This window comes from Nicotiana tabacum, chromosome 7 (genome assembly GCF_000715075.1).
Source record: "Nicotiana tabacum cultivar K326 chromosome 7, ASM71507v2, whole genome shotgun sequence".
In the NCBI taxonomy this organism is placed as follows: Eukaryota; Viridiplantae; Streptophyta; class Magnoliopsida; order Solanales; family Solanaceae; genus Nicotiana; species Nicotiana tabacum.
The window spans coordinates 39099891-39127494 of NC_134086.1; the positions used below are offsets into that span (position 1 = coordinate 39099891).

Genomic DNA, 27604 nt, shown 5'->3' on the forward strand with positions numbered 1-27604 from the left:
GCTTGGGACCTCGGAATTTGATTCTGGGCATACGCCCAAGCCCTATATTTTCGCACGGACCCTCTAGAACCATCAAATCACGAGTCCAGTTCTATTTACCCAAAATAATGACCGAAATCAAATTAATTCATTTTAAAGTCAAAATTCATCATTTTCCACAGATTTTCACATATTGGCTTTCCGGCTATGTGCCCGGACTGTGCACGCAAATCAAGGTGATGCTGAAAGAGGTTTTTAAGGCCTCGGAACGCATAATTTATTTCTAAAACAAGTGATGACCTTTTGGGTCATCACAGTGCCTAGCCTAACATCGGCTAAGTAGTGACTAGGCTAGGACCAGACTACCAAATAAACTTGTGCAGTAAATCATATACAACGAAAAATAAAAGCAAAACTTTACAATTAAAGATAGGAAGGGGAAATCATGTTGCGGAGAACAACAAATAGCAACAGAAACCAACTGTTAAATGTAAAGAATGTTGTAACTCAATTTTCAATAGAAATCAGGAAAATCAAAGACAATTGCACGGCATCACCCTTCGTGTTTTTACTTTCGTCCTCACCAAAAAATCAATATAAATGACACAGCATCACCCTTCATGCTTTTACCTCACAAAATCATGGCACGGAATGATCCTTCGTGCATTATCACTCATATAAGGGCACAAAATGGTACATCGTGCGGCATGACATCACCCTTCGTGCATTAACACTCTCTCACAAAATCATTTACGGCATCACCCTTCGTGCTTTAACACTCTTCCTCCCCCAAACAACAATCACAAGCAATAAGGGCAAGTAAATCACAATAAAATCCCGGCAAGGAATCAATAGTACAACAATCAAATCCCGACAAGAAAATAATGTCAAAAGCATCAACATCCCGGCAAGGGAGATAACATTAAAAACAACAACATCCCGGCAAGGGAGACAATATAATAATCCTCTTCTCTTTTTCACATTTACTTCACAACTCAATTTACAATTTGAGCCAATGCTCTATGAGGTTCAATTTCCAATTATACTTCCACAAATCATTTACAACTTGAGCCAACGCTCTTCAATGTTTAAACACCACTATTACTTCCACAAACATTGCTCAACAATAGAAATCACATAAGGCATGAACAATACAAACGGAGTCATATTAATCATAGCATAAGACTCATGGGCATGCTTGACACCAATGTATAGATACTCGTCACCATTGTCACACCTCTTTTTTACCTACCCCGGAAGGGTATAAAGGAATGTTTTTCAATTTAAGTGACAATCGAAACGGGATTATTTTATTAAAATTCAGAGTCGTCACTTGGGATAATTTATGGTGTCCCAAGTCACCGGTTTAAATCCCGAATCGAGGAAAGATTGACTCTATTTTACAGTCCGCGAACATAGAAATCTGGGTAAGGAATTCTATTTACCCGGGAGAAGGTGTTAGGCATTCCCGGGTTCCGTGGTTTTAGCAAGGTCGCTCAACTGTTATTATTGGCCTAATTATCTTATTTTAAAACATTTTTTTAACCTATGTGCCTTTTAACTTTAAAATCGCTTTTATTTATTCGAGGAATTATTTCAAGGTTATTTAAAACATATCGCAAGCCACACTACATGAAATGCACCCGTGATTCACGACGCATTCTATTTAACCTTGTTGGAAATTAGAACCGGGTCAAATAAACTGCAACCCCGGATTTATAACATGTTTATCTTATTATTAGTATACACGAATTAGATAATCAATCCAATTCTAAATTCATGTGAAATAAAGAGTGAGATACAAGAAACTGAACCTTGATTTTTCCAAAATCAGCAAGCAAGAATGGAATTCGAACCTCGAATGGTGAATTATGAACAACAACCTCGAATCAACTAATTTGAGAACCTCGGCAGATTCCAGCTTGAGAATGACATAATGATCAATGCTCTTGAAATCCCGAATCACCAAACGCCATCACAATTCTTGAGGATTCGTGAATTGGGTCACCAATATTTTTTGATTTTCTCAACACAAAGAGGCTTATGGACTTAAACCACAAAGAAGGGTTCTTCCATCAGTATTAAAGGCCATGCAACACACTCCTGTTGTCTCAGGTCCAGCAGAACCTATGAGTTCAAAAGTTTCAAGGTCCCAGAATTTAACTGTTTTGTCAGCATAACCAAAGGGATGGAAGTCCAATGATATACAATTGGATCTATGTCCAGTGAGAGTCCAAAGAATCTTGGCCAAGCATAGTATCGCTCAAACTATATGGTAACTGAATCTTGACCAGCCCCAGTTTATATATAAAATACTAAAATAGTAAGTAGTATAAAAATTGATGTGTTTGCCTTATATGCAACATGCATCAAGAAAAAGTTCCATAAAACAAACAAACAGGCCTTTTTGTTTCTACTTTTCTATGTAATTCTATGCTTTTGTGTTGTACATAAGAATATATACATAAAAATGACAAGCAACGAGGGAAATATGAACTTCAAGGCACTTGGTAGACAGCGATGATTCGAACAAAAAATCTTGGAAAACACAAGCTTCGTTAAAAGAATTCTTCAATGTAATAGTGAAAAGAAATCAAAAATACACAACCCTTGATTCTGTAATCCAACGGAAAGAACAACAAAGCCTAAGAACAGAACTTTCGACCAGAACTAAAACATGGAACCTCGAATTTTGCTCTTCTCGTTTTCCACTCGTCCTCATTTCTGTACATGCGAGTGAGGGTGAAGCTAGCCGGAGATGGCAGCTTCGTGGTGAACGGAGGTCCAGCGACGTTGACTGTTGGTGGAAATGGCTGGGCGTTTGGGCCTGTTGAGTGCGTCTGTGGAAGAAGAAGATCAGGGATATTTTTTTTTGTTTGAAGATAGCCCTCCTAGCGTTTTCTCTGGTTTTTCATGAAGAAGACAAAGTTGGTGTCTGTGGTTGATGAAGAGAGCAGGGGTCGGTTTGGAGAAGATGAAGCAGAATCGTGGAGGGGTCTCGTTTTGGAGGCGAAGTGAAGAAGAAGCTCATGGAAAATTGTTTTCATCCCCTCCTCTATGGAAAAAAATGGCGGATGTATATTCAGTATAGGTCTAGGCTTGTTTTTTTGTGTATCTTTTGCTCTTAGGTCCCTAGGCTCTATTTTATTTATTTTTTGTTCCAAAGAAGAGTCTAGAAGGGTCACTAGGGTTAGCTTAATGGGTATTGAGTATTAGATTTAATGGGCTAATCCGAATTGGGTCAACAATTGGGCTCTAAAACTCCTAAAATTTTGGTCCGTCCAACACCTTAATTGACTCCTTTTAATATAAGATAAAAATACTATACAATGCAAAAGATAATCCTAATTAATTACACTAAACGTTATTAAACATGAAACTATTTTTTTGTGTTTTCAAGATTATATTAAAAGTAAAAAAAATAAGGTACTATTTTGTATATTTTTATTTAAATTTATAAAAGATACGTAAACTAAAATATTTTTGTAATTTTTATTTTTTGTAACGAAATAAAGTAAAAGAGTCAAAATTAGTTGAAATAAAGATATTAGGCCTAAATTAAATATTTACAAGCTAAAATATAAAATATCTTGGGGAAGGTCAAAAATCACATGTCTACAAACATGTCTATACGTCGTACTCAACAATTAACACATAGCAAATAGGACACGACTCCTAATCCCTCAAGCTAAGGTTAGACCAAACACTTACATCGACGCTACGAATAAAATTCAAGCCTCAACTACTGCTTTACCTCTTAATTCCACCACCATCTCACTCGTATCTAGTCACAAGTTACTTAACTATATCAATAAATGCTAAATGAATCAATTCCAATCTATGAAAATAGGTTTTCGAAAGTTTTTCCCAAAAAGTCAATTTTTTACCCCGGTCCCACATGGTCAAAACCCGAGGTTCGAACCAAAACCCGATTATCCATTCACCCACGAACCCAAATATATAATTTGTTTTGAAATCGGACATTAAATCGAGGTCCAAATCCCTAAAATTTGAAAAACCTAAGTTCAACCCAAAACACTCAATTTCCCCCATGAAAACCTTTGATTTTGAGTTGAAATCATGTGAAAAAATGTTAAAGATTAATGAAAACGAGTTAGAAATGAATTACAATCGATTTGGAAGAGTCCTTGTCCTTGAAAAATCGCCCAAAGTTGTTTAGGTTTTGAAAAGAGTTGAAAAATGGCTGAAATGCGTTCTAAGTTATGATTTAGCAGGTTGCAGATATCGCAATTGCGATTGCGAACCCTTAAGGAACCTGCTAACATCGCAAATGCGAAGGATATGTCGCATTTGCGACATCAAATTTGCGATACATGGGTCACATTTGCGACCTCTGGCTCTAACGGAAGACTTCGCATTTGCGAAGGGTACCTCACAAATGCGAGATAAAGCTGGCCTGGGGTTCTTCGCATTTGCGACCAAAACCTCGCATTTGCGAACCCTGCTTTCATTGCATTTGCGATGCCTGATCTTGCAAATGCGAGATCAGAGGCTTGCTACAAACCTGCAACACACCAGCAATTCTCCTAAGTCAAATTTCACTCTGTGATCTATCCAAAACTCACCTGAACCCTCGGGGCTCCAAACCAAACATGCACACTAACCTAAAAACATCATACGGACTTGCTCGTATAATCAAATCATCAAAATAACATCAGCAACTATGAATTTAGCATCAAAATCTAAGAAAATCTCAAAAACTTTCAAAGTTTCAAATTTTACAACTAAGGTTCCGAAACACGTCATATGACCCCTGTTTCTACCAAATTTTACAGGCTCAACTTAAATCACATATAAGACCTGTATCGGGCTCTGAAACCAAAAGACGGCCTCGATACCATCAAATTCAAACATATTTCATTTCCAAAAACTCATATATATTCCAGAAAATAATTTTCTTTAAAAATTCATTTCTCGGGTTTGGGACCTCGGAATTCGATTCTGGACATACGCCCAAGTCCTATATTTTCCTATGGACCCTCCGAGACCGTCAAATTATGGGTCCGAGTCCGTTTACCTACAATGTTGGCCGAAGTCAACTTAAATTCATTTTAAAAGCAAAATTTATTATTTTTTTACAGATTTTCACTTATGGCTTTCCGGATATGCGCCCGAACTGCGCACGCAAATCAAGGTGAGATAGAAGGAGGTTTTTAAGGCCTCGAAACACAGAATTTATTTATAAAACAAGTGATGACCTTTTGGGTCAACACATTCTCCACCTCTAAAACAACTGTTCATCCTCGAACGGACATAAGAAGGAAGTACCTGAGTCGGAGAAAAGATGGGGATAACGGCTCCGCATATCAGACTCGGACTCCTAGGTCGATGCCTCAATAGGCTGACCTCTCCACTAAACACGAACAAAAGGGAAAATATTTGATCCCAACTGACGAACCTGCCGGTCTAGAATAGCTACTGGCTCCTCCTCATAGGACAAGTCCTTGTCCAACTGGACAGTGCTGAAATCTAACATGAACACATGAAACACTGGATGCACGGCTGATAAGCTTGGCGGCAACACAAGTCTGTAAGCCACCTCTCCCACTCCATCAAGAATATCAAACGGGCCAATGAACCTAGGGCTAAGCTTGCCCTTCTTTCCAAATCTCATTACGCCCTTCATAGGCGATACCCGAAGCAACACCCGCTCGCCGACCATGAATGCCACATCACGAACCTTACGGTCGGCATAACACTTTTGCTTGGACTGAGCTATATGAAGCCTATCCTGAATGATCCTAACATTGTCCAAGGCATCTTGCACTAGATCCGTACCCAACAATCGAGCCTCTCCCGGCTCAAACCATCCAACCAGCGACTGACACCGCCTACCATAAAAAGCCTCATAAGGAGCCATCCAGATGCTTGACTGGTAGTTGTTGTTGTAGGCAAACTCTGCTAAAGGCAAAATTGATTTCATAAGCCTCCAAAGTCAATGACACAAGCTTGGAGCATATCCTCCAAAATCTGAATAGTATGCTTGGACTGCCCATCCGTCTGAGGATGAAATGTTGTGCTCAACTCGACCCGTGTGCCCAACTAACACTGAACTGCTCTCCAAAAATGTGAGGTAAACTGCGTACCTCAGTCCGAAATGATAGACACGGGCACATCATGAAGACGAACAATCTCCCGGATATAGATCTCAGCTAACCTCTCGGAAGAATAGGAGACTTCCATAGGAATGAAATGTGCTGACTTGGTTAGCCTATCAACAATAACCCACACTACATTGAACTTCCTCTGAGTCTGTGGGAGTCCAACAACGAAGTCCATAATGATACGTTCCCACTTTCACTCAAGAATCTCAATCTTCTGGTACAAACCACCAGGTCTCTGATGCTCGTACTTTACCTTCTGACAATTCAAACACCGAGCCATATATGCAACAATATCCTTCTTCATCCTCCTCCACCAATAATGTTGTCGCAAATCCTGATACATCTTAGCGACGCCCGGATGAATAGAGTACCGGGAGCTATGGGCCTCCTCTAAAATCAACTCTCGGAACCCATCCACATTAGGCATACAAACTCGACCCTGCAACCTCAAAACTCCATCATCTCCTAATGTAACCTGCTTGGCACCACCGTGCTGTACCATGTCCCTAAGGACACATAAATGGGGATCATCATACTGCTGATCTCGGATATACTCTAATAAAGAAGAACAGACGACTATGCAAGCTAATACACGGCTGGGATCAGAAACATCCAACCTCACGAACTGATTGGCCAAAGCCTGAACACCAAAGCAAGCGGTGTCTCACCGACCGAAATATATGCAAGACTGCCCATACTGGCTGACTTCTTTCTTAAAGCATCGACCACCACATTGTCCTTTTTCGGATGATACAAGATGGTGATATCATAGTCTTTCAATAGCTCTAACCATCTTCTCTGCCTCAAATTTAGCTCTTTCTTCTTAAACAAGTATTGCAAACTCTTGTGATCTATGAACACCTCACATGACACGCCATACAAATAATGCTTTCAAATTTTCAATGCGTGAACAATGGCTACTAACTCCAAATCATGAACCAGATAATTCTTCTCATGAATCTTCAACTGACGCAAAACATATGCAATAACCTTGCCATCCTGCATCAACACCGCACCAAGTCCAATACGAGATGTGTCACAATAAACTGTATATAGCCCTGAACCTGTGGGCAAAACCAATACTGGCACCGTAGTCAAAGCTATCTTGAGCTTCTGAAAGCTCGCCTCACACTCGTCCGACCACCTGAACAGGGCACCCTTCTGGGTCAACCTGGTCATCGGGGCTGCAATAGATGAAAACCCCTTCATAAACCGATGATAATAGCTTGCCAAACCCAAGAAACTCCAGATCTTTATAGCTGATGCGGGTCTAGGCCAGTTCTTGACTGCCTTTATCTTCTTCGGATCTACCTGAATACCCTCTACTGATACAAAATGACCCAAGAATGCAACAGAACTCAACCATAACTCACACTTCGAAAACTTAGCATACAACCGACTATCTCTCAAAGTCTGAAGAACCACTCTCAGATACTGCTCATGCTCCTCCCGGCTGCGGGAATAGATCAAAATATCATCAATGAAGATTATCGCGAATGAATCCAAGTAAGGCTTGAACACTCAGTTCATCAAATCCATAAAAGCTTCTGGGGCATTTGTCAACCTGAATGACATCATCGAGAACTCATAATGCCCGTACCGAGTGCGGATAGCCGTCTTAGGGACATCGGATGCCCTAATCCTCAACTAATGGTAGCCAAATCTCAAGTCAATCTTCGAAAATACCTTGGCACCCTGAAGCTGATCAAACAAATCATCAATCTTTGGCAATGGATACTTATTCTTGATTGTAACCTTGTTAAACTGCTGGTAATCTATACACATTCTCATCGATCCGTCCTTCTTCTTAACAAACAACATCGGCGCACCCCAACGCGAGACACTAGGTCTACTAAAGCCCTTATTAAGCAAGTCTTGCAACTGCTCTTTCAACTCAGGCTGGGCCATATGATACGACAGAATAGAAATGGGCTGAGTGCCCAGAGCCAAATCAATGCAGAAGTCAATATCCATGTCGGGTGGCATACCCGGCAGATATGAAGGAAATACCTCAGGAAACTCATGAACAACAAGCATAGAATTAATAGAAGGAACCTCAGCACTAGAATCACGAACATATGCAAAATAAGCCAAAACCCCCTTCTCGACCATATGCCGAGCCTTCATATATGAGATAACACTATGGGTAGAATGACTGGGAGTCCCTCTCCACTCTAAACAAGGTAAGCCTGGCAAGGCTAAGGTCACAATCTTGGCAAGATAGTCCAAGATAGCGTGGTAGGGTGATAACCAGTTGTCACACCTCCTTTTTACCTACATCCCGATAAAGGGTATAAGGGAGTTTTTTCTAATTTAAGTGACAATCGAAACAAGATTATTTAATTAAATTTCAGAGTCGCCACTTGGGATAGTTTATGGTGTCCCAAGTCACTGTTTCAAATCCCGAACCGAGGAAGAAGATTGACTCTGTATTACAGTTCGAGAACACAGAAATCCGGGTAAGGAATTCTATTAACCCGAGAGAAGGTGTTAGGCATTCATGAGTTCCGTGGTTCTAGCACGGTCTCTCAACTGTTATTACTGACCTATTTATCTAATTTTATAACACTTTCAAACATATGTGCATTTTTACTTTTAAACCGCTTTTATTCATTTTTAGGAAGATTTCAAGGTTCTTTAAAACATATCGCAAGCAACGTCACATGAAATGCACCCGTGGTTCACGACACGCTTTATTTAACCTTGTTCGAAATTGGAGTCGGGTCACATGAAATGCACACCCGGACCCCTTTTATCTAATTTGACGCAGTTCAGTTGATGAATAGCAATATAATTTTTATACTGTGACAAAATCATGCTCAGGTATAACCAATTCGAGTAAACATACGAGCAAATAGCTAAGTGAGCAAATTCAAAACTACAGAGAACAATTATAGAATCACGAGATCATATCACCAAACCAATAATTATTATCAAGCTTGAATAAAACAAATAGGAGATGAAAGAGTGAACCTCAATATAGCCGAAAAATTGATTGTTTCACTGTTTTGAACTCAAAATGTGACGAACCGCAGACGGGAACCCAAATCGGCACCGAAAATTTAAACCCAAACCGAGAGAAGGTGTTAGGCATTCCTGAGTTCCGTGGTTCTAGCACGGTCGCTCAACTGTTATTATTTGCCTATTTATCTGATTTTATAACACTTTCAAACCTATGTGCATTTTTACTTTTAAACCGCTTTTATTCATTTTTAGGAAGATTTCAAGGTTCTTTAAAACATATCACAAGCAACGTCACATGAAATGCACCCGTGGTTCAAGACACGCTTTATTTAACCTTATTCGAAATTGGAGTCGGGTCACATGAAATGCACACCCGGACCCCTTTTATCTAATTTGACGCAATTCAGTTGATGAATAGCAATATAATTTTTATACTGTGACAAAATCATGCTCAGGTATAACCAATTCGAGTAAACATACGAGCAAATAGCTAAGTGAGCAAATTCAAAACTACAGAGAACAATTACAGAATCAACGGGATCATATCACCAAACCAATAATTATTATCAAGCTTGAATAAAACAAATAGGAGATGAAAGAGTGAACCTCAATATAGCTGAAAAATTGATTGTTTCACTGTTTTGAACTCAAAATGTGACGAACCACAGACGGGAACCCAAATCGACACCGAAAATCTAAAACCGGCGACGAACTCGAATCAATCTCGACTTAACTCCACTCCCATACTCGAAAAACCAAAAATTAGAACCAAATGAAGAACAAAAACATCTTCATCGATAGATTCAAACTTATGACATAACTTCGGATCAAATATTTCAAATCAACACTATCCTCGAAATCAAGCTTGACAGAATGAACCAGAGCGTTTTTTTTGTATTCTTCTGATAATTTCAATGTAAAAATTGGGTATAGAGAAAGAATGATTACAATAAGAATTTTTGTACTTCTTTCAATTGTAATTGATAACACCGTTAATTCCCCGGCAACGGCGCCAAAATTTGATCTCGCCCAACTATGCCTTATAAAAGGACAATGCGGACGTTGCAAATATAACCTGAGTATTTATGCCCAGAGTCGAATCCACAGAGAATTAACCTATCAATTACTTTCGTTGGACTTGCCAAATTCTTTAGAATCAACTTCCCCAAACGTTGTGAATAACAATTGATGGTATATTTAATAACTAAGATTGAAAGTCAATAAACAGTTGTAAACTAAATAAGCTTAAGTTGTGAACAATAATGAGAAGGTTCTAAGGTAGTGACTTCCCTTATTGATGGAATCCCTTCTGTTTATGTTTCATATAGATTTACCAACACATCTCTTTCAACCATGAACACTCTTTTTACCGTGAATCTCGCCCGAGTAATCACGATAATTTACTAGACGCACTCTCCCGAGATACGCTAGCTGACTTTGTTTATTATAGTTCACTTTAGATTGCACCCAAGACTTCGTTATCCCTAATCCCGCCTTTAAACTCGCAGTTATAGATCCCTCTTATACTTTGGGAGTGATGTTGTTCAATAATTACCTAAATATGCACTCTCTCCCGAGTTATGCATACTAAATAGGCACAGCTAATTGAGGATCCTGTCAATTAACTACAACAAACACGTAGTTGAACAAATAGAGATTAAACTGGCAAACTATATTAACATACTCAAGAAGTTCATCCTTCAATAGGTTCCATCAAAACCCTAGACAAAAGATTTAGCTACTCATGACAATGGGTAAATAAACTATGAAAATATTCATGATCAAAATTGCAAGAAAAATAAAGAGAAGAAGAAAATATGATGTTTTGGGTGATCTCTCACACTTGTTTCCCTTGTCAAAGTACTTTCTAAAACATTACATGCCTCCCTTGGACGAGTTCTATTGTTTAATATAGGGTTTTGGGCTAAATATCCCGTGTTTTGCACTTCAGTCCTTCAATTTTTCGCTTCCTATTGCGGTCCTACTGCGGTTACGCCAGGACCGCGGCCAACTAGCCTCTCAGAATCCGCAACAGCCTTCTGCCTCAGTCCGACCGCGGTTATGCCGGGACCACGACAATCCATCTCCAGTTCTGGTTTTTGCTGCCTTCGCGTGGTGCACTTAGCGAAAAATGTACGATTGGCCTCTTTTTCTCCATAATTGATTCCAAAAGTACTCCATAGACTTCTTTTATTGTATATAGCCTGCAAAGCATGAAAAGCACTAATCAGAGCATTTTGTTATCACTTTTTACCACAAAAACTATACAAGAAGGTGGTTCTATAGGGCCTAATTATAGTCCAATTCACCTATTATCAACACCTCAAATTTAAATCTTTGCTCGTCCTCGAGCAAGTTGAACCACACTTCTAGGCCTAATCGTTCGATGTATTACCCAGTTTATGTCACACCCGCCATTATGAAAGAACAACCTAAGCAGTGCAACAGCCACACCTCAGATGAAGACTCTAATGCCATGCCACACTCGTGCTTACTCTAGTTACTCTAAATAGAGGTGAAAACTTGCTTTTTCTTCCTGAGTCACATGCCCTCACATAACATTTCTGAGAGAAGTTCCACACACATAAAATCAAGCAACAAGGAACTATAGATAGAACGAATCCAATAACTCTCAACAAAGAACATTCACATGCCACACAGATACACCATAAGCTTGCCCTTAGTGTAATATTCTACTAATCGAGTTGTTCAGTCCAAGATCAAGAGGTCTTTATTTGGTTATAATATAGGCTAAGGGACGGGTAGTATATATTTGGATATAGTGAATAACCTCCCTAAGCACTTTTAATACAATCGTTCCCTTTATTCCAATTTCCCTGTTCAACCCAATCATTCTTCCACACTTGTTTCATAGGCTACCCCCACTTTTCTTTAGGTGCAACTGGCCTCTTTTTTTTTTCATAGCCATTGCACCATTCAAGTATTTTCCTGATTTTCCTTTTCCCACTCCATTACTACCCCACACTTTGACTTTTATATGCTCTTTAATGATTCAAGTGTGCTTCTAGGAGGTACAGGTTCAAACAGTCAACTATTCAAACACAGGGATGTAGGTTGTTGTAAGGTTATCAAAGAACAGGCTTCAGGCTCTAAGGGGTTAACTATGACAATATGTACAGGTGGATTCATAATTATACAATCTACACAAGAAAATGCCTCAATCATCTCTAAGACCAAACAACTTCTATTTTGCTTTGCAAACACACAGGGCAAGTTCTAGGTATCGCATGCAAGCACAGAATACAAGTATTGTCTCACACACACTTGGCATGTAACTCATTCTGAATTAGTTTGTCAACACACTCACGTGAGCGTTCAAGAAAGACAAGGTGTGCAGAATTAAGGCATAAAATTACGAGTCTACAAACGAGCCTAGACGTTGCACCCTCAAGTTCGTTTTAGTTATTTGGAGGTGTGTACATTATGGGTCGCATTCTTGCCTTCACCCATCTTGGTCCAATAGAGTCCTAAGGGTCCTTAAAATATTAAAGAAAAATCTACCTAACCCGGTTCAAGAAAAGCTCTTGGAAAAGAACTGTGGTCAAAAGAAAAACCAAGAAGGAATTACTACACTACCTAAAAAGAAAAATAAAAAAAAATCTAAATGGACTACTTCCCTCAAGAGTACGGTCCAAGTGGTCCGTCCTCAGGAAGAGTCTCCTACATTTATTTATTTTACAACCAATGTATATGTGCACTAACAATACACCACTAAACCAAGTCTCCCACCCCACACAAAAAAAATATGGCATGTCCCCATGTCATAACACAAATAAAGTGCAGAAGGGTAAGAAGACTTCCCTGAGCGTCACTAAGAGTCGGATACAGTGCTGGGATCCACATGACAAGCCCTCCCCAAAGCACGGAACCAAGCTATAATCCGGCTCTCAGACCTGGCTTGCCACTGAGACATGGCATCCATACGCACATGCAGGCCATCTACCGAGGAGTGAAGATCTGCCACCTCTTCCTCCAAAGAATGCAACATGGGTCGGCTGGACTGTGATCTAGAGAACCCTGCCCCAGTATGGGGTCGCCGAGAGGATCCGGCTCCATCATAGGATCTCCTGGATGGTGCCATGGGTGCTGGGGCATCATCCTCATCTTCAAGCTCAATGGTTGTGGGTGCATCTCTGCCCACTGTGATCTTTGAAGCTCTGAATGTCGCTTTTGCAGGCAAAGCTCCATCTGTAGGATTGGTGGGGACACCATCCAGCAGACACAACCTCGTCACAAGTGAGGGGAAGTAAAACCCCTTAGATAGCAGAGGTGACCGAAGGATCATTTCATCTCCAATAATTCTCGCCACATCAAAGTCTTTCTTGGTGACGAAGCACCACACCAATAGAGCCCGTAGGTGGTTCACATATGTCGTGTTGCCCGTGGGCAATAACCGGTTGCAAATAATTATGAACCAGCACTTAGCCTCATGTTTGAACGACTTGGAGTGAAGGGTAATATTTTCCTATAGCCAGATTGGTCGACCCCCTGCGCAGATTGTCGCAATCATAGTGTCCCAAGTGACCCCTTGGGCGTCGTGGTAATGATCAATGTCACCAGTGAACTAGGGCAGCTGCAAGACCTGGCGAATATTCAGAATTGAGGCATCCACCACCCTGCCCCGCACAATCACAAACCGGCACAAATTTTCCGGGCAGTTCGCGTAGAACTCCCGGACTATCATCGGGTTTGCCATCTCAGGTTCATCAAACAAGAACTTCATCTCCCTCCGTCTGATTTCCCCATACATGTCTGCTTTTTCCATACGGAGGGCAGCCCTGTCAACATGAATCTCAGGGATAAAGCTTTTGGTGACCTTAGCATGAAACGCGTCCTCGGCCTCTTGTGACTGGAACCTGGTGGCATCATATGTTGGCATTTGGGAAGTGCTTGCCGAGCTCTTCCGCCTTTTTCGGGCCATATTACTTGCAGACAATTTAGGGTAACAATCAGATGCATCCTAACATGTGCCAGTCGGATGGGTACTCAGACTTCGCCACCCGATGGCACCAAACAGTTTCCTTTTGTCAAACAATGCAGTATACCCAATTAGTAAGGTGCCCAAAGTTGACAACCTCCACTATTGCCCTCACACCACTATTAATTCTACAATTCCACCATATAATACACCACACAATCTCCCACAAGTGAATCATGTCAAATGCTACCACCACCACAAACTAAGAAGGGCACAAAGTGCTCCAAACTTTTACAACACACCCCCAATTTTCGGCCATTTAGACCCTTCTACCAAGCTTCACCCTAAAAAATTTGTTTAGGCCTCCAAACCTTCTAAAAATTGCCCCCAAGTTAAGCACAATGAAAACCCAACCATTTAAACATCAATCATGGCCAAAAGAAGCAAATAATGGATAAAAGGAAAGAAAAGAAAGAAACAAAAAACAAAAAAAATTTACACTAAAACACTACACTAAGTTATGTAAAGGAAAGAGAAAAGAATAGAGAAGCTTACCTTGAGAAGGAATGAAAGGGATAGGTTGTGGAGAGAGAGAGATGGAGAAGAAAGGAGGGGCAACAATAGGGGTTTGAGGGATAGGAGATGGTGTGAAAGAGAGAAGAGAAGAGAGAAGGGGATGGGGAATGTGGGTGGTTTGAAGAAAAGAAGGGTTTGGGGGAATAGGGGGTTAGGGTTATTAAAAAAAAGGGGAAGAAAATAAAAAAAAGGAAAAAAAAAATTTGCACTTACCTAGCCTGCGCTGGTCTGCCGCGGTCCTACCGCGGTTATGCTGGGACCGCGGTAGACCCCTTTCAGAGGGTGTATTTGACCGCGGTCCTACCGCGGGTACGCTGCGACCGCGGTAGACTTCTTTCAGAGGAGGTCATTGACTGCGGTCCGACCGCGGTTACGCTGGGACCGCGGTCTGGGCGTGTTCCTGCTACTTTTTTTTTTGAAGTTATTCATTACACTTACAACACATTCGTGGGTTGCCTCCCACGCAGCGCCTGATTTAACGTCGCGGCACGACGCAGATGAGCGCATTTAAGGCTCGCTCGACCTCTATGGTTCAGTCAGGTGTATCTTAGACACTTCCTTTGGTTCGCTTATTCCCACATATAGTTTCAGTCTCTGCCCATAGAATCTAAATGTATGAGAGTCTTTCTCTGTGGCAATCTCGACAGCACCTGAAGGGAAAACTTCGACCACTCTAAATGGTCCAGACCATCGTGACCTGAGTTTACCCGAAAATAGCCTTTATCGTGAGTTATAAAGCAACACCATATCTCCAGGATTGAAATTTTGCTCCACAATGTTCCTATCGTGCAACCTCTTCATTCTTTCCTTGTACAACCTTGTGCTCTCAAAAGCAAGATGTCTGAACTCGTCGAGCTCATGCAATTCTGTGATCCTCGTTGTGCCCGCAGCCTCGATGTCTAGATTCAGCTATTTCAGTGCCCACCACGCTTTATGTTCAAGTTCCACTGGCAAATGGTAGGCCTTCCCGAACACCAACTTATATGGTGACATACCAATCGGTGTTTTAAAAGTAGTTCTATAGGCCCAGAGTGCATCATCTAACTTTTTCGCCCAATCAGTTCTTGTGGCGTTCACAGTCTTGGTTAGCACACTCTTTATCTCTCTGTTGGACACTTCAACCTGCCCACTAGTTTGCGGGTGATAAGGGGTAGCCACCTTGTGGCGTACATCATACTTTGCAAGCAACTTCTCGAAAGCTCTATTACAGAAGTGAGTGCCTCCGTCACTGATAATCGCTCTTGGTGTCCCAAATCTGGTGAATATGTTCTTCTTCAAAAACCCCACCACCACTCTTGCATCATTAGTGGGCAACGCTGCAGCTTCTACCCATTTGGACACGTAATCCACAACAACAAGTATGTACTTATTGCCAGGAGCTGACGAAGGGACCCATGAAGTCAATCCCCCAGACATCAAACACTTCCACCTCTTGAATTGGGTTCATGGGCATCTCATGGCGACAGGAAATGTTCCCGGTCCACTAACATTCATTGCAGCCCTTCATCCATTGGTGCGCATCTTTAAACACTGTTGGCCAAAAGAATCCGGCCTCAAGCACTTTCGCAGCTGTCCTGACCCCTCCAAAATGTCCTCCATAAGCCGATGCGTGACAAGCCTGCAAAACAGAAGATTTTTCTATCTCGGGGACACACCTCCGGATCATATTGTCAACACAAATTCTAAACAGGTAAGGCTCATCCCAATAATACATGCGGCAGTCACAATAAAACTTTTTCTTTTGTATAGATGAAAGGTCATAGGGAACTATACCGCAGGCCAGGTAATTTGCAAAATCTGCATACCATGGCACTTTCTCAAGATTAGTAGCGAGCAGCTACTCGTCTAGAAAGGTTTCTAGAATATCTTCAACCTCAACTGCATTTTCAGCTCTTTCAAGTTGTGATAGATGATCAGCGACTTGGTTCTCTGTGCCCTTACGGTCATGAATTTCAAGGTTGAATTCTTGCAGCCGCAACACCCAACGAATCAGGCGCGGCTTAGACTCCTTCTTCTCAATCAAGTACCTGAGAGCTGCATGATCAGTGTATATAATTACCTTAGAACCAATCGGATATGATCTGAACTTGTCGAAAGCAAACACCAAGCCAACATCTCCTTCTCAGTCACAGTATAGTTCAGCTGGGCTCCACTCAACATTCTACTAGCATAATAGATTGGATGCATCAGCTTATCCTTCCGTTGTCCCAGCACTACCCCACTGTGTAGTCACTGGCATCACAGATGAGTTCGAATGGCTGCTCCCAGTTGGGGGCAACAATGATAGGTGTTGTGACCAGTCTTTTTTTCAGCTCATCGAATGCTACCCTGCAATCATCAGAAAACAAGAAAGTGTGATCTTTTTCTAACAACTTACAGAGAGGGTTGGCAATTTTTGAGAAGTCTTTTATGAATCTCCGATAGAAACCGGCATGCCGAAGGAAGCTTTTGATTGCTTTGACTGAAGTTGGAGGAGGTAGCTTTGCTATTACATCCACTTTAGCATGATCCACCTCAATTCCTTTGCTTGACACCAGGTGTCCCCAGGAAGTGGCACTTGTACCATGAAGTGGCACTTCTCCCAGTTCAGAACCAGGTTAGTCTCGATACACCGTTTCAGCACACGCGTCAGATTTATCAGGCACTCATCAAATGAATTTCCCACCACTGAGAAGTCATCCATGAACACCTCCATTATGTCCTCTACCATGTCAGTGAATATGGCCATCATGCACCATTGGAATGTGGCGAGTGCGTTGCATAGGCCAAAGGGCATCCTCCGAAAGGCATAAATGCCATAAGGACAAGTGAAAGAGGTCTTCTCTCTGTCCTCCGGTGCAATGGAAATCTGGTTGTATCCTGAGTACCCGTCCAGAAAATAGAAGTGTGACCTCCATGCCAGTCTGTCTAACATCTGATCAGTGAAGGGAAGTGAGAAGTGGTCTTTCCGGGTGGCTAGATATAGCTTTCTATAATCCATGCAAATTCTCCAGCCCGTGACTGTTCTTGTAGAGATCAATTCATTGTTATCATTCTTAACTACCGTCATGCCACCCTTTTTAGGTACACATTGAACTGGGCTAACCCAGCTGCTGTCAGAGATTGGGAAGATAATTCCCGCGTCTAACCACTTTATTACTTCCTTCTTCACCACTTCCTTCATGTTAGGCTTCAACCTTCTTTGGTGTTCCCTGGAAGGTTTGTGTCCCTCTTCCAGTAGAATTTTGTGCATATAGTAGGCGGGGCTAATCCCCTTTATGTCTGCCATGGTCCACCCAATGGCAGTCTTTCACTCCTTAAGTACCTGCAAGAGTTGTTGCGCCTGCACATCTAACAAACTAGATGAGATAATAACAAGTAATGTGGAGTTAGGTCCAAAGAATTCATACCTGAGATGGTTGGGCAATGGATTTAACTCCAGCTTTGGTGGTTCTTCGATAGATGGCTTGGCTGGAGGAGTCTCTCGATTTTCCAAGTGTAAAGGCTCAAATTCTAGAGTTCTATCCCAGAACCCTCTACCCTCTAATGCCAACACCCATTTTGCCAGTTCCTCTCCATTCACCTCATCCAAATTTATTAAACATGCAGCAAGGGGGTCCTCAATGGTTAGCACCTCGTCATCAGTCTCCACGATTACATCCACAACATCAATAAGAGACCAATTGGCGAATTCACTTGGTCGCCTCATAGATTTCTGCACATTGAATGTTATCTCCTCATCGTTCAATCTCATCTTGAGCTCCCCGGTTTCACAATCAATAAGAGCTCTCCCTGTGGCCAAGAATAGTCTTCCCAAAATTATGGGAATCTCTTCATCCACTATGCATTCTAAGATCACAAAATCTGCAAGGAACACAAATTTCCCTACCTGAACTAGCACATCATCCAGTATACCAGAGGGTCGTTTCACTATCCTGTCAGCCACAACAACATAGAGGTGAGTCTAGCTCTTCCAATGCCCAGCCTCTTATAAATCGCCAGGGGCATAAGATTGATGCTGGCCCCTAGATCACACAGTGCTTTAGCAAAAGCAAAATTACCAATAGTGCATGGAATTGTAAAGCTCCCTGGGTCAGACAGCTTTTCTGCAATTGGTCTAGTCACCACTGCACTACATGTCTGAGTAAGAGTAACTGTGGCCAAGTCTTGGAAATCAAACTTTCGGGACATCAAGTCCTTCATCATTTTTGCATACCTAGGCATCTACTTCAAATCTTCAATCAATGGTATGTTTACCTGGATTTGTTTTAGCATTTCGAAGAACTTCTTGTATTGTTCCTCCTTTTGATACTTAGCGAGCCTCTGAGGGAAAGGTGCATGAGGTATCTTCTTCCCAATCAACTGGGATTGATCCTTATCAGCTGCTACATCAACTACTGGTTCCTGGACTGTCTAAGCTTCTTTCTCGGTCGCATTCTGGATGCTATTTTCTTCCTGGGCAGGCTAGACTGGCACCTCCGTCAGTTTCGTTAACTCATCCAGCTCAATGGGCATTGATATAAGTGTCTCATCTTGTCTAGTTTCTCGAGCCCTCTCTTGCTCTACATCCAGATCTCTGCCATTACGTAGACTTACCGCCATCAACTGTTTGGGCCTTGATCTTTTGGATTTATCTGGGTGTCTGCTGGTAGTGTCCCATGAGGATGATTGTTCAGAGACATAGAAATTTGGCCCACCTGCACTTCAATATTCTTGATTGTTGCATCATGTGCATCCACTCTCTCATTAATCTTTGCATTAGACCCAATAACCTGCTGCATCATTGCCTCAAGTCTAGCAAACCCATCTTCCTGCCTTCCACCATGCTGCTGCTGAGGAGGGTGATACCCCTGCTACTGATTCTGATTATTATATCCATGTGGACTTGGGTAAGGTTCCATATTGTTAGGGGGTCTTATACCTCCCATGTTTCCATGTGGATGGACTGGCCTGTATTGCTAATTTTGCTGGCCCCAATTCTGACCACCCTGTCTCTGGCCTCCATAATTAGACCAATAATTTATGTCTTCAGGGTAGTGGTGATGATCATGTTCTGCATTCCATTGGTTACTGATTGGCTGACTAATGCAAGATGCGCACAAGCCCCCATTGGTAGTATCTATGATGTGTACCTGCTGCTTCTTCCCTGACTCTTCCACCTTTTTGGTGAGTATGCTCATCTGTGTCAATAAGGTGGCCATATTTTCAGCCATAGAGTTGGATGGATCTAAGGGCACTGAGTGAACCACTAGAGTGATAGGTGCATTCCTGGTTGTCCATCCCGAATTTTATGCCATCTTGTCAAGTAGACTCTGGCCTTCTATCCATGTTTTGCTCAAAAATGCTCCACCAGCTGAAGCATCAACAATGTTCTTCACGCTATCTGACAATCCCATGCAAAACCGTTGCCCCAACATCAGATCTGGAATACCATGGTGCGGGCATATAACCAGCATCCCTTTAAAGCGCTCCCATGTTTCATGCAGTGTCTCCATTGGTCTCTGTTTAAAACTCAAAATTTCATCAATTTGTTGAGCAGTCTTATTGGGTGGGTGGAACTTGTTATGGAATTGCCTGACTAACTCATCCCAAGTTGTTATAGAATTTATGGGAAGTGAGTTTAGCCAAGTCTGGGCAGCTCCTGTCACTGAGAATGGAAACAATAACAACTTGATTGCTTCAGGAGTTACGTTGGGTTGCCTTTGGGTTTTGCTGATAGAGAGGAAGTTCTTCAAGTGCTGCTGAGGATCTTCGACTTGCGACCCCAAAAATAGTCCCTTGTTCTGCAACAAGTGCAGCATGTTATTCGTAATTTGGAATGACTCAGCCTGTATCTGCGGAACTACAATGGCTGTGGACAGATTTTCAGCTGCGGGTTGTGCCCAGTCATAGAGAGCAGCCTCTGACACTATTGGTACCGCTGGGTTTTCCTCGTGATCCCCCATGACTGTTTCGAATTGTGCAGTTGTTGGTTGTTGTTTGTTTTTCCGATTAGCCCGATTCAAGGCCTTGAAAACTTTCTCGGGATCTGATAATGCTTCAAATACTTGACCAGATCTCGATGCGTTTCTAGGCATGCACCTGTGCAACCAAGTCAACAAACGTTAAAATTTCAATGTAAAAATTGGGTATAGAGAAAAAATGACTACAATAAGAATTTTTGTACTTCTTTCAATTGTAATTGATAACACCGTTAATTCCCCGGCAACGGCGCCAAAATTTGATCACGTCCAACTATGCCTTATAAAAGGACAATGCGGACGTTGCAAATATAACCTGAGTATTTATGCCCAGAGTCGAATCCACAGAGAATTAACCTATCAATTACTTTCGTTGGACTTGCTAAATTATTTAGAATCAACTTCCCCAAACGTTGTGAATAACAGTTGATGGTATATTTAATAACTAAGATTGAAAGTCAATAAACAGTTGTAAACTAAATAAGCTTAAGTTGTGAACAATAATGAGAAGGTTCTAAGGTAGTGATTTCCCCTATTGATGGAATCCCTTCTGTTTATGTTTCATATAGATTTACCAACACATATCTTTAAACCATGAACACTCTTTTTACCGTGAATCTCTCCCGAGTAATCACGATAATTTACTAGACGCACTCTCCCGAGATACGCTAGCTGGCTTTGTTTATTACAGTTCACTTTAGATTGCACCCAAGACTTTGTTATCCTTAATCCCGCCTTTAAACCCGCAGTTATAGATCCCTCTTATACTTTGGGAGTAATGTTGTTCAATAATTACCTAAATATGCACTCTCTCCCGAGTTATGCATACTAAATAGGCACATCTAATTGTGGATCCTGTCAATTAACTACAACAAATACGTAGTTGAACAAATAGAGATTAAACTGGAAAACTATATTAACATACTCAAGAAGTTCATCCTTCAATATGTTCCATCAAAACCCTAGACAAAAGATTTAGCTACTCATAACAATGGGTAAATAAACTATGAAAATATTCATGATCAAAATTGCAAGAAAAATAAAGAGAAGAAGAAAATATGGTGCTTTGGGTGATCTCTCACACTTGTTTCCCTTGCCAAAGTACTTTCTAAAACATTACATGCCTCCCTTGGACGAGTTCTATTGTTTAATATAGGGTTTTGGGCTAAAAATCCCGTGTTTTGCACTTCAGTCCCTCAATATTTCGCTTCCTATCGCGGTCCTACCGCAGTTACGCTAGGACTGCGGCCAACTAGACTCTCAAAATCCGCAACAGCCTTCTGCCGCGGTCCGACCGCGGTTACACCGGGACCGCAGCAGTCCATCTCCAGTTCTGGTTTTTGCTTCCTTCGCGTGGTGCACTTAGCGGAAAATGTACGGTTGGCCTCTTTTTCTCCATAATTGATCCCAAAAGTACTCCATAGACTTCTTTTATTGTATATAGCCTGCAAAGCACTAATCAGAGCATTTTGTTATCACTTTTTACCACAAAATCTATACAAGAAGGTGGTTCTTTAGGGCCTAATTATAGTCCAATTCACCTATTATCAAAACTCACGAACAGACATATGAACACAACCTCAAGAGACCTCGTTCAGTTTTTGCCTTAGATAATAACAAAATCACCAGAGAAAGAGGAGGAAAGAAGCAAGGTTCCGTCAACCGTCGGGTTCCTTGACGGATCTGTCTCTGGTGGCGTCGATGGTCTTCAAAAGAGATAGAAGGGGAAGGAGGTATAGAAGCAAAAGCTAGGTGCTGCAGCAAAAGTCATGGCCTTGGTTATTCAGGGATCTGTTGGTTTTTTTCCAACGATGAAGAAAAGCTAGGGTCGACAGACATGGCTGTTCTCTGTGCGTTCTTGGGTGTTCGTTAACAAAGATCCTGGGTTGGCTTCGTGTGTGCGTGTGCAGCTGATTGGAGGTTGCTGAATTCCTAGGGTTTTATTTTGATGAGGAAGAAGACCATAAGGGGTGCTGAATGGTCTAGGGTTTTAGGTTGAGCTTCATGAAGAAGAAGCTCATGGAGTCTGGTCCTTTGATGTCCAGCCGCTGCCTATTTTGGATATGGAAATCGAAGAAGATCCAAGAGTCAAGTCCAGGTCCTTCGTTTTTTGCTCCTCGAGGAAGATGACCAAGCTCAGCATGTAAAACGGCGAATCCTCTAATCTATCGAGTGTCTCTCTCTTTTAGTGTATATAGGTCTAGGTTAGAATTATAAGTGGGGAAATGGGGGGGGGGGGGGTCAGAGGGTTATTTGGGTCAAGTCTTGTTTTTTCTTGGGCTGGGTAAGGAGATGGGCTAGTTTGAGTGAAGAATGGGTATTGAAAGATTTGGGCTCACTCATTACATGGCTCATTTTCGAATTTAAGACGAAGCTTTTCAATTTCCTTTTCTTTTTTGTTTTCTTTTCTTTCTTTAATTAATTAAAATCCTAAATCAATCTATCTTTGTAGAGATTAAAATTCTTTATTTATTTTAACATTAAAATAAATAATTAACTTAAAACTAAAGAAAAATGCTAATTTTAAAGACTAAAAGATAAATATGTAAAAATGACAATTTTTAGGAATTTTTTTATGATTTAAAAATGTTAAAAATGCATGAAATGCAAATAAACAAAGAAAAATTCCTAAAATTGATAAAAAAAAAAATTGATCTATTTTTTAGGAGTTATTTTCATGTAGGGCAAAAATCACGTGCTCACAGCTGCCCCTCTTTGCTCAGAAACCTGAAGGGTTTTCGTGCAAAGATAAAGTGAGCAGATACGAGCGATTTTTGCCCGTTTGAATACTCCGTGGGAAGCATTTTTGAAAGATTTGATCGAACCTTGCTTCTGAGGTTGCCTACATATCTTGGCTATAAAGGAATTAGGTCAGTGTAGTTCAAAAGTGAGAACAATGATAGAGTGCCGAGGTGGAGAGCCGATCGAGGTGCCATTCCGTCGAGGTTCCGGTCCGCGGTCCTGTTATTACATCAAAATCAAAAGAAATGAAAAAGACTAACTAAGCCTGTCAACTATGAGTTACAAGATTCCTATCTATAAGTATTCTGAAGCTTGATCTTGAGTCTTGAATGGTTCTTCATGCAGACTTTAGATTTAAACCTTGGCGCTTGTTAGCTGCAGGTGCTAGTTCATTCTTCTTCAGCTTTTCGGATCAACACCGGACATTTAGTTCTTGTGACCTCAGCCATGTCTTGAGAAGCTTACATCTTTCTCTACTTCTGCATTTGGATTCACTTCATGCCTTTTTCTTTTTCTTTTTTTTATTCTAGGTTGTGACTAACTTCCGTTGATCATCTCGGACTGTTGACTCGCATTCTTGCCGCGAGCTTCTTTTGTTGCTGACTTGAATTGTAATCTGAGATGCTTCCCTTTTCTTCAGGTGGGCGCCTGATTGCTAAACTTGAATTGCTTTGTTCTTCAGGTGGACTCCTGATTATCAACGCTTGGATTGCTGCTTTGTTCTTCAAGTGGGCTCCTGATTACCAACACTTTGAGTTGCTTTGTTCTCCAAGTGGGCTCTTGATTGCCAAAACTTGAACTATATTCCTGTGCTCTCCAGGTGGGCGCCTGATTGCTGAACTTGAACTGTATTCCCGTGCTCTCTAGGTGGGCGCCTGATTGCCGCACTTGAACTGTATTCCCGTGCTCTCCAGGTGGGCGCCTGATTGATGAACTTGAACTGTATTCCCGTGCTCTCCAGGTGGGCACCTGATTGCCAAAACTTGAACTGTATTCCCGTGCTCTCCAGGTGGGCGCCTGATTGCTGAACTTGAACTGTATTCCCGTGCTCTCCAGGTAGGTGTCTGATTGCCAAAACTTGAACTGCATTCTCGTGCTCTCCAGGTGGGCGCCTGATTACTAAACTTGAATTGTATTCCCGTGCTCTCCAGGTTGTCACCTGATTGCCAAAACTTGAACTGTATTCTCGTGGAAAGCACACTTTGAGTTGCTTTATTCTCCAGGTGGGCTCCTGATTGCCAAAACTTGAACTATATTCCCGTGCTCTCCAGGTGGGCGCCTGATTGCTGAACTTGAACTGTATTCCCGTGCTCTCTAGGGGGCGCCTGATTGCCGCACTTGAACTGTATTCCCGTGCTTTCCAGGTGAGCGCTTGATTGATGAATATGAATTGTATTCCCGTTCTCTCCAGGTGGGCATCTGATTGCCAAAACTTGAACTGTATTCCCGTGCTCTCCAGGTGGGCGCCTGATTGCTGAACTTGAACTGTATTCCCGTGCTCTCCAGGTGGGCGCCTGATTGCTGAACTTGAACTGTATTCCCGTGCTCTCCAGGGGGGTGCCTGATTGCCAAAACTTGAACTGCATTCTCGTGCTCTCCAGGTGGGCGCCTGATTACTAAACTTGAACTGTATTCTCGTGCTCTCCAGGTTGTCACCTGATTGCCAAAACTTGAACTGTATTCTCGTGCTCTCCAGGTGGGCGCCTGATTGTTGAACTTGAACTGTATTCCCGTGCTCTCCAGGTGGGCGTCTGATTGCCAAACTGTATTCCCGTGCTCTCTAGGTGGGCGCCTGATTGTTGAACTTGAACTGTATTCCCGTGCTCTCCAGGTGGGTGCCTGATTGCCAAAACTTGAACTGTATTCCCGTGCTCTCCAGATGGGCGCCTGATTGCTGAACTTGAATTGTATTCCCGTGCTCTCCATGTGGGCATCTGATTTCCGAACTTGAACTATATTCCTTTGCTCTCCAGGTGGGCGCCTGATGCTGAACTTGAATTGTATTCCCGTGCTCTCCAGGTGGGTGCCTGATTTCAACAAAATAGACAAAACAAAGAAAATTTTCTACACCAGTTTGGTAGTTGGGCACATCTATGAGTGTTAAACTGAATCATGTTACTAAATATTACTAAGAATTTAAAATCTTGATCCCATTATCCAGGAGGGTCCTGACAACTCTTAATTAAACGATGGTTTTAAATCTAAATTATATCTTCTAAAGGTGTGACTTCTGCTAAATCTTGTTATCTAAGAGTGTCTTAAAACTACACCCCATTATCCAGGAAGGTCCTGAAAATCAAAAATCAAGTCTTATCTTAAGAGTGACAATTGTACGGCTGAACTATACTACCCTACAACAGAACTTACGCTACATCATGTTATCTAATGGAAATCTTAAAGCTAGGTCTCATTATTTAGGAGGGTCCTGAAGACTTCTAATTGAATCCTATCTTAAATATGCAAACTTTGAAACCAACTTATATTCCTTTGGGGTACATTTATGCTAGATTTCGCTACTCATGATTGTTTTGAATTTTAAGCTAGGTCCCATTTTTCAGGAGGGTCATGAGAATTTATGGTCAAACCTATCTGGTGTTTGCCTTTCCTTACGGAGGGTTTCTCCGAAACAAACAAAATTTCCTGCCCCTGTTTCAATCAAAGAAAAATTTTGTCAGTTTTTTAAAATATGGTGGTTGGTTTGTGGCCTTGACTTTGAGGGCGATTGCTCCTTCACTTCCCATGATCACTTTGATTTCCACTCGAAGACCTTGCTTGTTTATTGACTAACCACTTTCCCTGTCACCCTTATCACGGAAAATACCTCTGATCCGTTCAAACTCTATACCATTCATCTGTTGCATTGTGCTCTTGCATTGACATGTACTGAACCTTTGTGTTTCTCATGAATCCTAAAGCACGTTAATTGTCATCCCCTCAGTGCGCATGTTGTTCTTTCCTGACTTAAAACACCGGCCTTGGCCTTGAGGTCTATTGCTCCTTCACTTGCCATGATAACTTTGATTCCTGCTTGGACGACCTTGCTTGTCATTGGTTAACCACTTTCTTTGTCAATCTTATCACCAAAAATACCTTTGATCCATTCACCTAACACCCTCTATCTGTTGCATTGTTCATGAATTGATATATACCAAACCTTTGCATTTCACATGGATCCCAAAGCATGTTGATCGTTACCAACTCAGTGCACTTGTTGTTCTTTCTTGACTTATGACACTTTGATGTGCTAGCCAGATCTCGTTTTGTGCAATTGGAAAGCTGGTGGGAAATTTTGAAGTCATTTCTCACTTGTTCTAACCAAACAGACTCAGGAAGAGGAAGTAAACAAGACAAAAGGAACAGAGTAAAGGACAATGGAAAGAGATGATTCCTAACAAGAAAACTACAAAGTAGAAACCTATCAGATGTGGATACCAACTCTAATGACCATGACATGCACCTATGGATATTCTGTCAAGCAAGTCTGATGTTCAACTCCTGTTATACCTCCAAACCATGAAACTGGGCTTCAATGCTCTGATTATCCAATCTGATTCACAATCCCTATTAGACTTGTAGTGCCCGAAGGATTTTCACCATCAAGCCTCTCTCATTTTGTTCTTTCTCTCAACTTACAGTCGCCTCAAGGTGCTCGTGAAGGTCCTCACTAATAAGACTCTCTCATTTTTTATTTCTCTCATCTTTCATCGCCTTACGGGGCCCCTGAGGGTTTTCACCAATAAGACTCTCTGAGTTTTCATTTTCCTCGTTTGGACCGAAATGTTGCCCCTGATATGATTCACCTCTACTTGCTCGCATCGGCATCTCTCGAAGACTGATCGGAAGGTCTTTCTTTGGACCGTAATGTAGACTTTTGGATAGGGTAAGAAATAAAGGGTATCACAAAGGCTCAAAACAACTTGAATGGGTTCCAACTTACAACTTTTGGAATCAGATCTTTTACATAACCACAAACTTCTGCCCCAGTTTCTTTTCCTGGGGGCTTTTGGATTTTTATTTTGATGGGATCGAACCGTGAGGCTGCCTACGTATCCTTAAAAAGAATCAGGTCAAACGTAGTTCATGTCATAGAAATTACTTTGTTGTTGTGATTTTTCTTTTCTTTTTCTTCCTCTTTATCTTTTTGTTTTTTTTTGTCTTTTTCTTTTTCTTCTCTTTTTCTTTTTTTTTCCTTTTCTTCTTCTTTTTTTCTTCTATCTCTTTTCATTCTTTTCTTTTCTCTTTTTCCTTTACTTTATTTTGCGCTTGCGCTTCTAAACGTTGCTACTAATTCGAAAAGAGGGGTATGAAGAAAAATAAATAAGACTCAAAGGGGTAGCAAA

The 27604-nt window shown here is 41.5% G+C and overlaps 1 non-coding gene across 1 annotated transcript; it reads left to right on the forward strand.

Moving 5' to 3' along the window:
• The first annotated feature begins 19989 nt into the window (after nt 1-19989).
• On the forward strand, nt 19990-20096 carry LOC142162539 (small nucleolar RNA R71). Its single transcript, XR_012693789.1, has one exon. It is a non-coding gene; the product is annotated as a small nucleolar RNA R71 (small nucleolar RNA).
• The last annotated feature ends 7508 nt before the right edge of the window (nt 20097-27604 follow it).